This window comes from Myotis lucifugus, unplaced genomic scaffold, assembly GCF_000147115.1.
Source record: "Myotis lucifugus unplaced genomic scaffold, Myoluc2.0 scaffold_187, whole genome shotgun sequence".
NCBI classification, from domain to species: Eukaryota; Metazoa; Chordata; class Mammalia; order Chiroptera; family Vespertilionidae; genus Myotis; species Myotis lucifugus.
In genome coordinates this window covers 277,119-289,434 of record NW_005871235.1, presented here as the reverse complement: position 1 = coordinate 289,434, position 12,316 = coordinate 277,119, and positions in this window count along the sequence as shown.

The window sequence follows — 12,316 nt, the reverse complement described above, 5'->3', positions numbered from 1 at the left end:
CATGTTAGCTTCAGTGGCTGGGCTGATTGACAGGAGCATAGCAGATATCACTTGACGCTAAGCCATCATAAAAATTTGATTTAGGATGGCATAAGAGACTATATGTTCTTTGGCAATACATACTTAATTCTTATAATAGAAGTCTGGGCATTTTTTCCCAGATAATAAATTTAATCTCTCCCAGACATCATTCACTCATTCAACAGAAGTATATTGATCTCTTACTATGAAACAGGCAGTGTTCCAGGTGCTTGAGTTACAAAACAGAATCAAAACTCTATAGGCCAGTGGTTCTCAACCTTGGCTGCACATTAGGATCACCTGGGTATCTTTTTAAAACCCTGATTTCTGGGCCTCATCCTCCAGAAATTCTGTTTCTTTATTATGGGGTAAGGCCACAACATTAGTAACAAAGAAACAGAATTTCCGGAGGATAAGGCCCAGAAATCAGGATTTTAAAAAGATTCCCAGGTGATTCTAATGTGCAGCCAAGGTTGAGAACCACTGCTCTAAGCATTCATAGCTTAGGTGGGAGATATAAAGACGGGTAAAAAACAGTACAATATGGTAAGCACTGTGTAAAGTTTTGTGAAAGCCAGAGGATAGAGTGACTAACTATATTAAGAAATTAAATATGACATTAAAAAAAAGAAAGAAAAAAATCAAGTAAATACAATAATAGAACTTTTTGAAGAAAGAATATAAACAATTCATGTCCCTCCTTCCATTTTCATGTTTATTAAAGTTATATATGGCCCAGCTGGTGTGGCTCAGTGGTTGAGCATTGACCTGTGAACCAGGAGGTTGTGGTTCCATTTTCAGTTAGGGCACATACCCAGGTTGTGGGCTTGACCTCCAGTGGGGGCCTGCAGGAGGCAGCCAATCAATAATTCTCTCTCATCATTGATGTTTCTATCTCTCTCTCCCTTTCCCTTCCTCTTTGAAATCAATAAAAATATATTTAAAAAATTAAAGTTATATTTGCTTATAGTTTAAAGAGTCAAATTTCCTCACTCTACCACCATTTCCACTCCTCCCCCAAGGCAACCCATTCTCAATTTCTTTAGCTGTATTTCTTTGTTTTAACTCAATATCTCTAAAAATTATACCTACATTACTATTATTGACTTTTCACATTGAATTAATGAGGCTTTAACATGTTTTCCTCCCTCTTCCTTGAATGCACATGCACACTTTCAATGATCCTAATCCTCCTAATAAAATAATATTGTAATTTTAATATGATCAATATTTAGTATTTACATTATTATGATTATGTAAAGCTATTCACAGTTGAGCCATGTAGTATTATTATATTATTATTTTTCCTTGCCTATGTCATATTTTGGTTTCCATGGAGTTAAAAATTACCTTTTATCCAGTTACTTAGTATCCTATGTATATATTAGAAAGTTAATCTCAATTATTCCCCAAACATTCCAACATAAGAGTTATTTTATTAACTTATTTTTCTTGAAAAATATTTTTTGGGCCTTTTGTCCTGAAAATACCTGACTACTTTTCTTTTAGTATTCAGCTATTGTTCTGAGATTCCACTTTATCAATTTCTGAGGGATTCTCTTTAATCTCCCCATGTTAGATCTCCTGGTACTTGGATCTTTGGCTTTTCTTTGTATTAGTTTCCTATTTTGGAGAACCATATTCTTCATTAGTTTTCTGAGAAAGGGTTTAGGAGTGGTATGTGAAATCTCTCTCTCTTTTTACTTGATTGAAAGTTTTGACTCAGTATAGAATTATGTGCTAAGTATTTTCCCACAGGATTTTGAAAACTTTTCTCTGTTGTCTTCCAGCTTCCAGCTTCCAGTGTTGACATTAAGAAGTCTGAGTTCATTCTGATTCCTCATTCATTGTATGGGTTAGTGTTCTAAGATTTTATGATGGCAAACCTTGATGTGGATTAATTTTAATCTTTTCAGTTTGGTACTCAATGTACCCTTGTGTTCTGGAAACTTGTGACCTTCAATTCTGGGAAATTAATATATTTGAATATTTTCTCCCCTTTATTTTTTCTCTTATATTTGTCTGAAACTCCTATTATTCATATGTTGGATCTCCTAGACTGGTCTTTTGTTTCTTTTCTTGCTTAATCTCTTATTTTGGATGTTTATTCCTTTTCTTCTTTTTTTTGGTCTTTTTCCCACTTATTTTTGGGAAGTCTGTGTTGTACACTGCATTGGTTCTTGTTGGTTTTTTTCTGGGGGTCGGGGGGGGGGCAGTCAAAAGTTAGTGCATGTGTTAAAATCCGATACCTCTCCCCAAAGGGCTCATCCACTTTTTAAAGAAAAGTTTATAAAAATAAAGAAGCTGTTCTCCCTTAAACAATCAGGCAAAAATTTGATTGGTTAATCAAGAAAGCCAGCTGATATAGGAAATCATAAAAAAGAGTACACCCTTTACACATATTATTTTAAATTAAGCCATATGATTTTCATTTATTAGCCAATGTATTGATTTTGAACAGTGCCTCTTTTGAGCATGTATCCATTGATTTGAATCCCATATTGTCTTTTTTTTGTATAAACTGTTATCGTAGTGCATCATATAAGAAAAAAATTTTTGTAATTTTTTGTAATGAAAAATCATAAAGACCATTGTAAGACAATCTGAAAGAATAAGCCTTAATTAATTTTCTTAATTTTTTTATGATTGTATCATCTAAACTGAATTTAACAATTATTAGACATGTATGGCTACAGACTGAATCCCTCATGAATGGGATTAGGATCCTTATAAAAGGGACTTCAGAAAGTTTCCTCACCTGTTTCCCACAGAGTACACAGTGAGACACTGAATCTGCTGGCACCTTCATCATGGACGTCCTCACTTCCTGAGCTGTGAGAAATATATTTCTGTTGTTTATAAGATACCCAGTCTATAGGTTTTTTTGTTAAAGTAGCTCAAACTAAGACATGCATCATTTTAAAATCTTTTTAAACATCGAGCTTAGTTTTAAAGAATATTCAATATATTTTTTACATTAGTTTACATAATATTTAATTAAACTTTATTTGCAATAACCAGTGTGACTAGAATAAGCAATTTTGAAATAAGTACAACTGATTTTTAATAAGTATACAACTAGACTGGTGGGAGAAGATGTTGGTGGAAACTTGTTTAAAACACCTAACCTTGAGGTTTTGAGTCAGGAAGGAGTCCAATGATAATGAGGAGAGGCTAACGACAATTTAGGGATGATGGGGTCTAGGTCCAGGGAGGACCACAGAATTAGAAAGATGCTCAGTGAGGAGGTTCACTGGAAATGAGTATCCCTGACTTATGATGTGCATGCAGCTCATGCCACTAATACGCGGACAAGAGTTTTGTGACACGAAAACTCTTCTAAATGACCAATAAATAAGGTCTAACAACTTATTAAGATCTAACTGTTTAACTGATTTGTTTGTCGGAAAAGTACCAATCCCATGTTATATGACACAACAATTTTTCCATTTCTTCTTGAATATTAGAATTAGGATTCATTATTAATTTAGAGGATTAAGGAAAGAGTGTGTGGCTGTGGATGCAAACAGCATTTAGATTGCCGTGTTTTACATAAATAATGTTGATTATCTGGAAACTTCAGCTATAATTTTTTACTTTGTCTTAATTCTATAAAATAAATAGATGGGTTATTAAGTTTATAAAAGAATCAGCATTTGGATTTTGATAAAATTATGAAAAATCAACTGGGTGAATAGGTAAATAAGGCCAATTTAATTTTTTAGGTTTCAAGAGAGAAATGAAAACTTTAAAAAGACTCAGTTTTGTGATTAAAAATAGAGAACAAAATGGAGAACATCATGCTAAGTGAAATAAGCCAGTCAGAGAAAGACAAGTACCATATGATTTCACTCATATGTGGAATTTAATGAACAAACTGAACTACCAGGCAAAATAGAGACAGACTCATAGATAGAGAGCAGGCAGACAGCTCTGGTGCAAAGGGGGTGTTGAGGTGGTAGGTGGAGGGATTGAGCAAAAAAGGAAAAAACCCCAGAGAACTCATGGATAACCAGTGTGGTGACTGTAGTATGTGTGTGTGTGTGTGGGGGGGGGAGTGGGAAGGAGGGGGGTGATGGAGGTGTAAGAGGGCATAGAGGACATAAATGGTGATGGAAAAAATAAAATAATATAAATAAAAAGCGAAAGAATAGAGAACAAAATTTGTCAGCAATATAGCAACTGCTATAAACAGTATGTTTGAATTTAATATTTAGTTTGATTAGAAGGAGACATGGAGGGAAAACTGAGAAGAAATTGAAATTCATCAGGTAGAAAAGAGGGACAAAGGGAGAGACAGGTAGAAAGATGAACAAAGAAACAAAGGAAAAAGCAGAGTTGATTACAACCAACATAAAATAATGACTCGGCAATTGCAGAAATAGAACAAGACCTGGCCGAGTGGCGTGTTGGCCTAGCTTCCTCAGGCCTACAAATCCCAGTCAGAAATGACCAGCTATGGAGCCTGTACACTCATACATGAAAAATGCTTAGAGGATTTGATTTGATTCAGGAAAAACACCTCTCCCCTCCCTCTCCTCCTTCCCTTCCTCCATCAACTGTACTTGAAGTCACAACTTCAAACTCCCTTTGAAAAGCTTTCCCTACTTCCTCTGACTGAGTTAGGATTGTTAATGGGACCATGTAGGGCAGCCTGTAGATATTTCTATGCTCATTGTGGCCAGCTGGGAAGGGCTGGGGTTTGTCAGAGACTAACATTTGGAGAATTGGAAAGGCTACAGAAAGATGGCTGCAGTTATATAATGAAGGACCAGAATTAATTTAGAAGCCGGAAGGACCCTGAAAAAGAAAATAAAAATGGGAATTACAAATGAGTAGATTTTTGCCACTGGTAAAAATCTGGGTCACTGGCAGCTGTATTTTCCCATTTGTGCTTTTGTCTGGGACTTTGATTGCACAATTGTCTAATAATAAGTGTTCATCATCCGAGTCTAACAATAGATTTCATTCCAGAATACAATTGTTATATAACAAAAATTCAATGTGTTGGAGAAAAAGTCAATCAACACAGTTTCAGGCTTTGTATGCCTTTGTTTGTAGGGAGTCAGGCATAAAGGAGCATTTGTCATTCGACTTTTCTAGTGCGTTTCCAGCATACTGTGCCTTGGGCATGACACATCAGAGTCTGCTGTTCATCTTTTATTACCTGCCAGTCCCCTCTGGAAAGAGCCTCCATGGAATTCATCACCTACAGTGTTTGTTTCAGGTATACATATAAATACATGTGAATGCATTGGTTGGGGATATTGTGGTTTCCAAGGGCAACTTGAATAAAAAAGTGCGAGATGAATAATGAAGGGGACCTTCTGCAGGAGGTATGAAGTTAATAATTAAAATGTTATTTACCAAAATACTGACAGCAAAGCTTTCTGTTGTTGTCTGTCAGCTATTTGACTGTCAGTATGAATAAGGGCAGCATGGTTATACTTGTTTTATGTCTGCTTTGGAGAAGTTTGTGATGAAATGCTCTTCTCTATTGCACACCGAGTTTATAAAATATAATAAAAAAACTTAATTTAGAATTTGCATTTGGAAAGCTCACTTAGTTTTAATAATCATTTCAAATAACTTCATTAGGCACTGAGTTTCAGAAGCATGAGGATGCTATAAAATTTTTATGCCTGTTTTGATTGTTATTAAGAGCATCATCTTTGTTTTTCTCCAAGTGTTTGTCTCATCCTAATAAAAATGTTTGAGGTTAAGTGATTAAAATTGAGAGCTGTGGAGGCTTAAAAAAATTAATCCTCTTCCTCTCACCTTCTAAGTTCTTCTAGCTGGGCTCATAATCAAATGAACAGAGAGATTAACAGGAGAATATCAAATTTTAATATATGCACGTAAGCATGAAAATTCCAAAACAGTGATGCAAAATTGGGTGTATATGACATTTTGGACAAAGAGAAAAGGTGGAAAAAAGGGGTATTAGTTACAAAAGTGAGAATGGGCTAGAACACACTTGGCAGGCAAGTTATTGTTAGGTAACCCAGAAACAATGGGACCAAGGGCTTATCTAGCTGTCAGGCCCCTGCCTGAAGCCCTCCTGCTTGCTTAATTCAAATGAGGCTAAAACTGAACCCTGAAATCTCTTTCCTGGAGCAGGTTTCTTTATCTGACTCTCTTGGGCAGGAAAAGGGGAAGGGCCAAGGTTCTTTCTGCATCTTTTTGTTGTTGTTGTTTGTTTCCTCTTAATAAACAGCTTAAAATCAGTATATTAAAAAGACAGCTCCAGAGTGGCAAAACTTGGGTCCCTTTCAGGCCGCAGTTTCAAATGTTCAGCATTTTAAATAGGACAGCCCACTCATCTGCTCTAGAATATATTAAAACACTCAGTTGTCAATATGTAGCATTCTCATTATGTGTAATGTATCCGAGTTCTACTCTTGTTTTTCAGACAGATTATTCCGAAAAGCTGAAATGTAGACTGGGAGGAATGCTGTGTTCAGGTCTGGGAGAGTGTCAGTTTTCTTTAGATGAAGTTAAGAAAATATAATGTAAGAAGCACACCTACTATGTGTATGGCACAGTGGTAGACCAATACACTGTTTGGAATAGTGTCATGCAGAGAAATAGACCTGGTCCTTACTGCTTCTTCATCTAGTGGAGAAGACCAATAAAAACCTAAGGAAACCCTGGCCAGTGCGGCTCAATTGGTTGAGCATTGTCTCATGCAACAAAAGGTCCCAGGTTCGATTCCTGGTCAGGGCACTTGCCAGGGTTGCTGGGCTTGATCCCCAGTAGGGGGCTGGTAGGAGGCAGCCAATTGATGTTTCTCTCTCACATCCATGTTTTTTTTCCCCTCTCTCTCCCCTTCTTTATCTAATCAATAAAAACAGATGTAGAAAAAGCCCGAGGAAGAATGAGGTCACTGACATGTATACTGAGTATAAGCAGTGTGCTTTGGTATGGAGACAAGAATAAGTGTACTTGCCATGAAAAAAGTGGGTAACTGTGTGAAGAAGGGATTCACTGGAGTGGTAAGCTGAGGCTTATCAAGTAGTGACCTATCATTGTCAGAGGCATCAAATGATGGATATGTTTGTGTAAGACAACCAATTTACCTAAAAGTAAATTTGTAGCTGTAAATGATGGCTTAGAGAAAGAGAGTAATTAGTATGTACATCATCAGCTTTTTGAAATGTTGGTTTCTAATTAAATCGGAGTAAGTTTTGTTACTCCTGAGCTTATGGTAGAACTGTATTTTCTCCCCAACCCCATACAGTTTTAGCCAAGGATTCTAGGCGACCCAGCTTTTGCAAAAACTCTTAAGAGTCATGCTATCTCCAGATCAGTCTAGATCAGTGGTTCCCAACATGGGGCACAAGTCCCACGGGGGAGGGGTGTTCCAATTATCTATGGGAACGTATGCACAGGTGACCCAGAGCTCCTCATTTGGATATACCAATACAGACGTCAAAGGGTACTTACTATTAATTAATATGGCTGAGCTTAACCAAAAACTAAGAAGAGAGAAGACACAGGAGATAAACAATGCAAGAAATCACACAGGTTTATTTACCAGAGAGCTGATGGGTTTCAGTCCTTGGCAGCCCACCAGGAGACACTTGCTGACAGAGACACATGGAGGTCGTCAAAATACACTGCGGCAAGGAGCTCGGTCTCTTGACTTGAAGAGAGGCCTCTAACAGTTTGGGCCCAAGGCAGAGCAGGAATGGCAGTTTGGCAGTTTGGCAGTTTCCAGGGGGGAGGAGAACGGCTTGTCTGTGGAGGTCAGACAGACGTCTGACTGCTGCCATGAGAGTCCTTCTTTTATACCCCATGGGTGGGCTTCTTTAGTGTCTCATATCAGTGTGCTCTGGTGGCCTTCTGGGCTTATCAGGATACACACGCAGGGGGTTACAAGGTACTTATCAGGGGTGCACACACAGGGAATTGTTGGTCAGGAGTTACAAGTCATTTGTCAGGAGTTAACATGCAGGGCGTTACAAGTTACTTATCAGGGTCTCTCACACACACACACACACACACACACACACACAAATTAAGTTCCTCTTCTAAGTAAAGTTTAAAATTCACTCTAATAAAAAAATGAAATTTGATTATACTATCTTATACTAACTAAACTTATTACTATAGCAAGGGAGGATTTGATTTTTAAGGGGGGGCAATTAGAGAATGAGTTATTAACAGTGAATTTTTTGCATTTCTTATGGTTCTAGGGGCCTCATATACAGTTTATAAATATATATTGTGACATATTTATGCATTTCAGTTCTCCATTATATGTTTTGAAATTTTATTTGCTATTTTTCATATCACCTCATATGATTATTAATTTAACAATTTCTTAGTGATTTCTTCCTCAGTACTTCAACTGTCCTTTCATTCTTTTATTTTTCTCTGTATGGATGCCATGTTCTTTGGAAGCTTGTTTAGACCAAATTAATGGCCTTTTAGGCTTCCTCCATGTGAATAGGAGTTCACTTTTTGAATAATAAGAATTATATAAGGATTTTAGAGATGCTTAGGTGGGGCATGACCAAAAAAAGGTTGGGAACCACTGGCCTAGGCCAATGTTGATGAACTCTTAGGAGAATAGAAAAAGTAACAATATGATTTTAGGGTACACGAATTTTCACAGCAAGAGACATACTCTCTCTCCTTGATAACTGGGATGGAACATTATATTTAATAGATGTAATAAAGGTGAGCCTTGGCGTCCACTTGATCCGACTCTCCACTGAATAACCTCCTTTGTGCTCTCCTGAGTAGGGCCATATTCTCAGGAAGAGAAAGTACATGAGAGGAGGGAAGGAGATGGTGTGTGACATTCCCAGTTAACTAATGTCTGGAAAAGGACAAAGATTGTGTTCCATACCAGATGCTCTGGTAATGTGAGCAGCAGCAGCACGAGCTTAACTGCAAAAACACGGCAGCTGAACAAAGGCTCAATGGATTCAGAAGGGCGGATAGTGTGTGTGAAGAAAATCCGCTAGGATGATCACTTCCCACGCAGAACAAATTCATCGGCAAAACCTTCCATAAAAACGAACAGTTATTAATCTTAGATTTGGTATTTCAATAAAGAATATTTTACTGAGCTTCCCTATGCAAAGCAATGTCATAAAGTCATGCATTCAGCCAAATTCTTAGCAGTGCTGAACAGAAAATAGATTAAAAAACACATTCTTATCACCAAAAATAGACCTTATGGGTGTATGAGATTGTGAAATTGAGGGAGATGGCAATGTATCATAATAATTAAAATCTATTTATCAAAAACCTTGCGTGTGGCACTGAGTTAGCTGATATGTCATGCAAGTTGGGTAAGATCTGTTCTCTGCCCTGTAGATGCTTATGACTCCTCCAGAAAACACCTGCACAGGTAGACACAGAGAGCTGATGCTTCCACAGTGCAGCGGGAACGGATGCCACCTGGGGTGAGACCAGAGGTCCATCCTGCTCTGCAGCCTGTATCTGTCTGTGTGCCAGGGCACTAATGCAGCTCTGTGGGAGGCTATGGCCCCAACTTACCCTACTTTCCCTGCTTTATGCTATTTTCTGTGCAACTCTATAAAAACTTCCCGATTCTATTTTTATATTGTAAATGTGTTTTGTCTCTTAGGATTCAAAGTTTTGTTTTCAGATCTCAAGGTTTTTAGTTCATTTCATATTAATTTTTATTTACTTAAAATCCACCTTTTTTGAGTTCAAGTACCTCTCTCGATGTTAAAAATAGGTTTCTGTTTCATGTATAGTGGTTAAAAGACTACTCACTGAAATCAGAATGCCTGTGTGTTGTGTTGTAGACTGGCCAGTAATATCTCCACTAAGTTTTCATTTTTATAGTCTTAAAGAGTTTTACACTTTTTCCTTTGCATAGCAAAACTTTATTTGCCTTTGGTATAATAATGATAACAATTATATGTGGTATACATTTATATAAACCCATATCCATTCTTTTATAGCCCATGAAGGTTTTCTTAAGGTCCAGTGGCTGGAACTATATTTATTATTCTAGTTCTGGGCTTATTATATTTTTAAAAGATAGAATGCCTTCTCCCATCGTATTTAAAATATTCTTTTTGATGAGGCCCAGTATTTCTATCTGGAGCAGCCCATTAGTTGATCTCTTTACCGACAATTCTGTTTTTGGATCTTATTTCACAGAACCCATTCTCATAAATATATATTATATACTTTATGTATATTTAAAAATTTCTGCAATATCTTAACCAGTGTCACCCCCATAAATTCAATAGAAACTAAAAAAAGAAAAAAATTTGCAAGTCTTCGTTACCTTTGAAGTATATTTGTTGCTTTCCTGCCTATCCACAAAGCTTTCAGAAATCACTTTGATCCTCTCTATACAAGATAAATATAATTTTAGCTGCAAAATCTTAATTTCTCTGAAAAATATAAGGATTTATTATTCAATTTACCAATGAAAATGCTAAATAAGACCAGGGCTAGTACCAAGCTCAGGGAATTCACCAAATTTTTAGCATCCTTTGTTATTTAGCTTCATCTTATGTAAATAACATGGTGCTATATCTGTAGAAAATAAATCTTTTCTCTTTTGTGAAACGACTGGTCAGGCACATTTTCTAATACAGAATGTTCTGTGGCAGACTTTGCATGGCCTTGCCCCAGAGGTGGGATTTGCCCTAGGCTTGGTGCTGCTACTGTGTATTTTACCATCTTGCTGGGATGGACGAGGGATCCATCCCACCATTTACCATGTGGCACTTCTTTCACACAGAGGCTCTTTGTAGTGATAGTTTCTCAATAATTCTCGGATGGATGTGGATATATAGGTGGAGCAGGGTCCCACCTAATCTCCCAGCTTGGACCTAGGTTATTTTATGGTAAAAGTGCTGGCGTCTCTGGTGGTAGAACTGGAAACTATCTGGGATCCCTGACATTGGACTATCTCACCCACCCACAGATGTGCTTGAGAACGAGAAACATGACACTTTTCCAAGTAGCCCATCCTTTTAATTTCATTTCTTAATGTCTAGAAAATTCTCTTGAAATATCATTATATTTAGTAAAATTCTGATTTTCTGTAACTTCCAAGAATTTTATCTGTATTTTCCTTGTATGCTTAGTTTCACCTCAAAGGACATAGATTCCACTGAATGCTAAATTGAAGTGTAAAGTTAAAAGACAAAGGAGTTGCATTTCCTGCTGCATTTTATATAAAACGGCCCTGCATTTAGTATTCCTAAAGGTAACATCTTTAGTTTTCAGTGTTTTGTTGTCTGTAAAGTTTGTAAGTAGCATGAAGAAATGAAAGAAGAGTTTCAAACCATCCGTTTGGATTCTGTACTTTCTAGGTGTGAAATTAGGTGAGTTACCGCATCTTGATTCGGGCAGTACCTTCCTCATTTATACAACACATGCTAACACACCTTTTTATTTTTATTTTTTTAAAAATCATTTATATAACACATGCTAACACCTTTTTAATAAAATTATGTATTATATTATGTTCCATGAAACAGCAAGTAATTCATCTTTAGTTATCCTAAAGCATCTAGTATTCTAAGTATTCACTTGTTGAATAAATGCAAGTAGAGTAGTCCCAGTAAGTCACTTGTCAATAAGAGGTGTGAATGTACTATAAATATTCTCTTCAATTTCTGTTTTTGGTATATTTTAAAATGTGTGTGGTCCCAATCAGTATTGACACAGTAAATATTTACTACAAACAACTATTCAAGAATTTATATTAGAAAATGAGCCATTATAAGAATTACTTATAGTAATAAGAATCAACTCTTTCTGAAAATATTTACTTGTCAAAAACCTAAAGGTTATAGGAAAATAAAGAACTTTTATTATTTTATTTTTAGTTTTCCATTTTACTTTATGAGTTTCTGTACCTTTTAATTTTTTTCAATGAGGATTATTACATTTGTAATAAAGAACAAAGAACAACAAAAATCTTCAGAGATTCCATGTATTCAGATGGAGCCTCCTAAAATGCAATAGACTTTAAGGATTACAATTCTTTAAAAATATACAGATGAAGGTCTAGCTTTCAGGATAAATAGCTCTGTGGGTAATGGGTCCCTAAGAATATCTTCATTTTCTGTAAGTTGGAAATTGGTGGCCTTTTGGGTCCTTGTGCATAATGATCTCAGAGATTTCCTAATTTTTGTATGAGACTAAAGGGACTTTGCAGAAACAGTTTGGTTGAATCACTTACTAGGCCATAAATAAGTGTTCTATGTTTTCAAATAAGCTCCAAATCATGTTTACTTATCTGGCTGGTGAACTAGATATGTAAAAAGGAGAATATTTTGGGCAG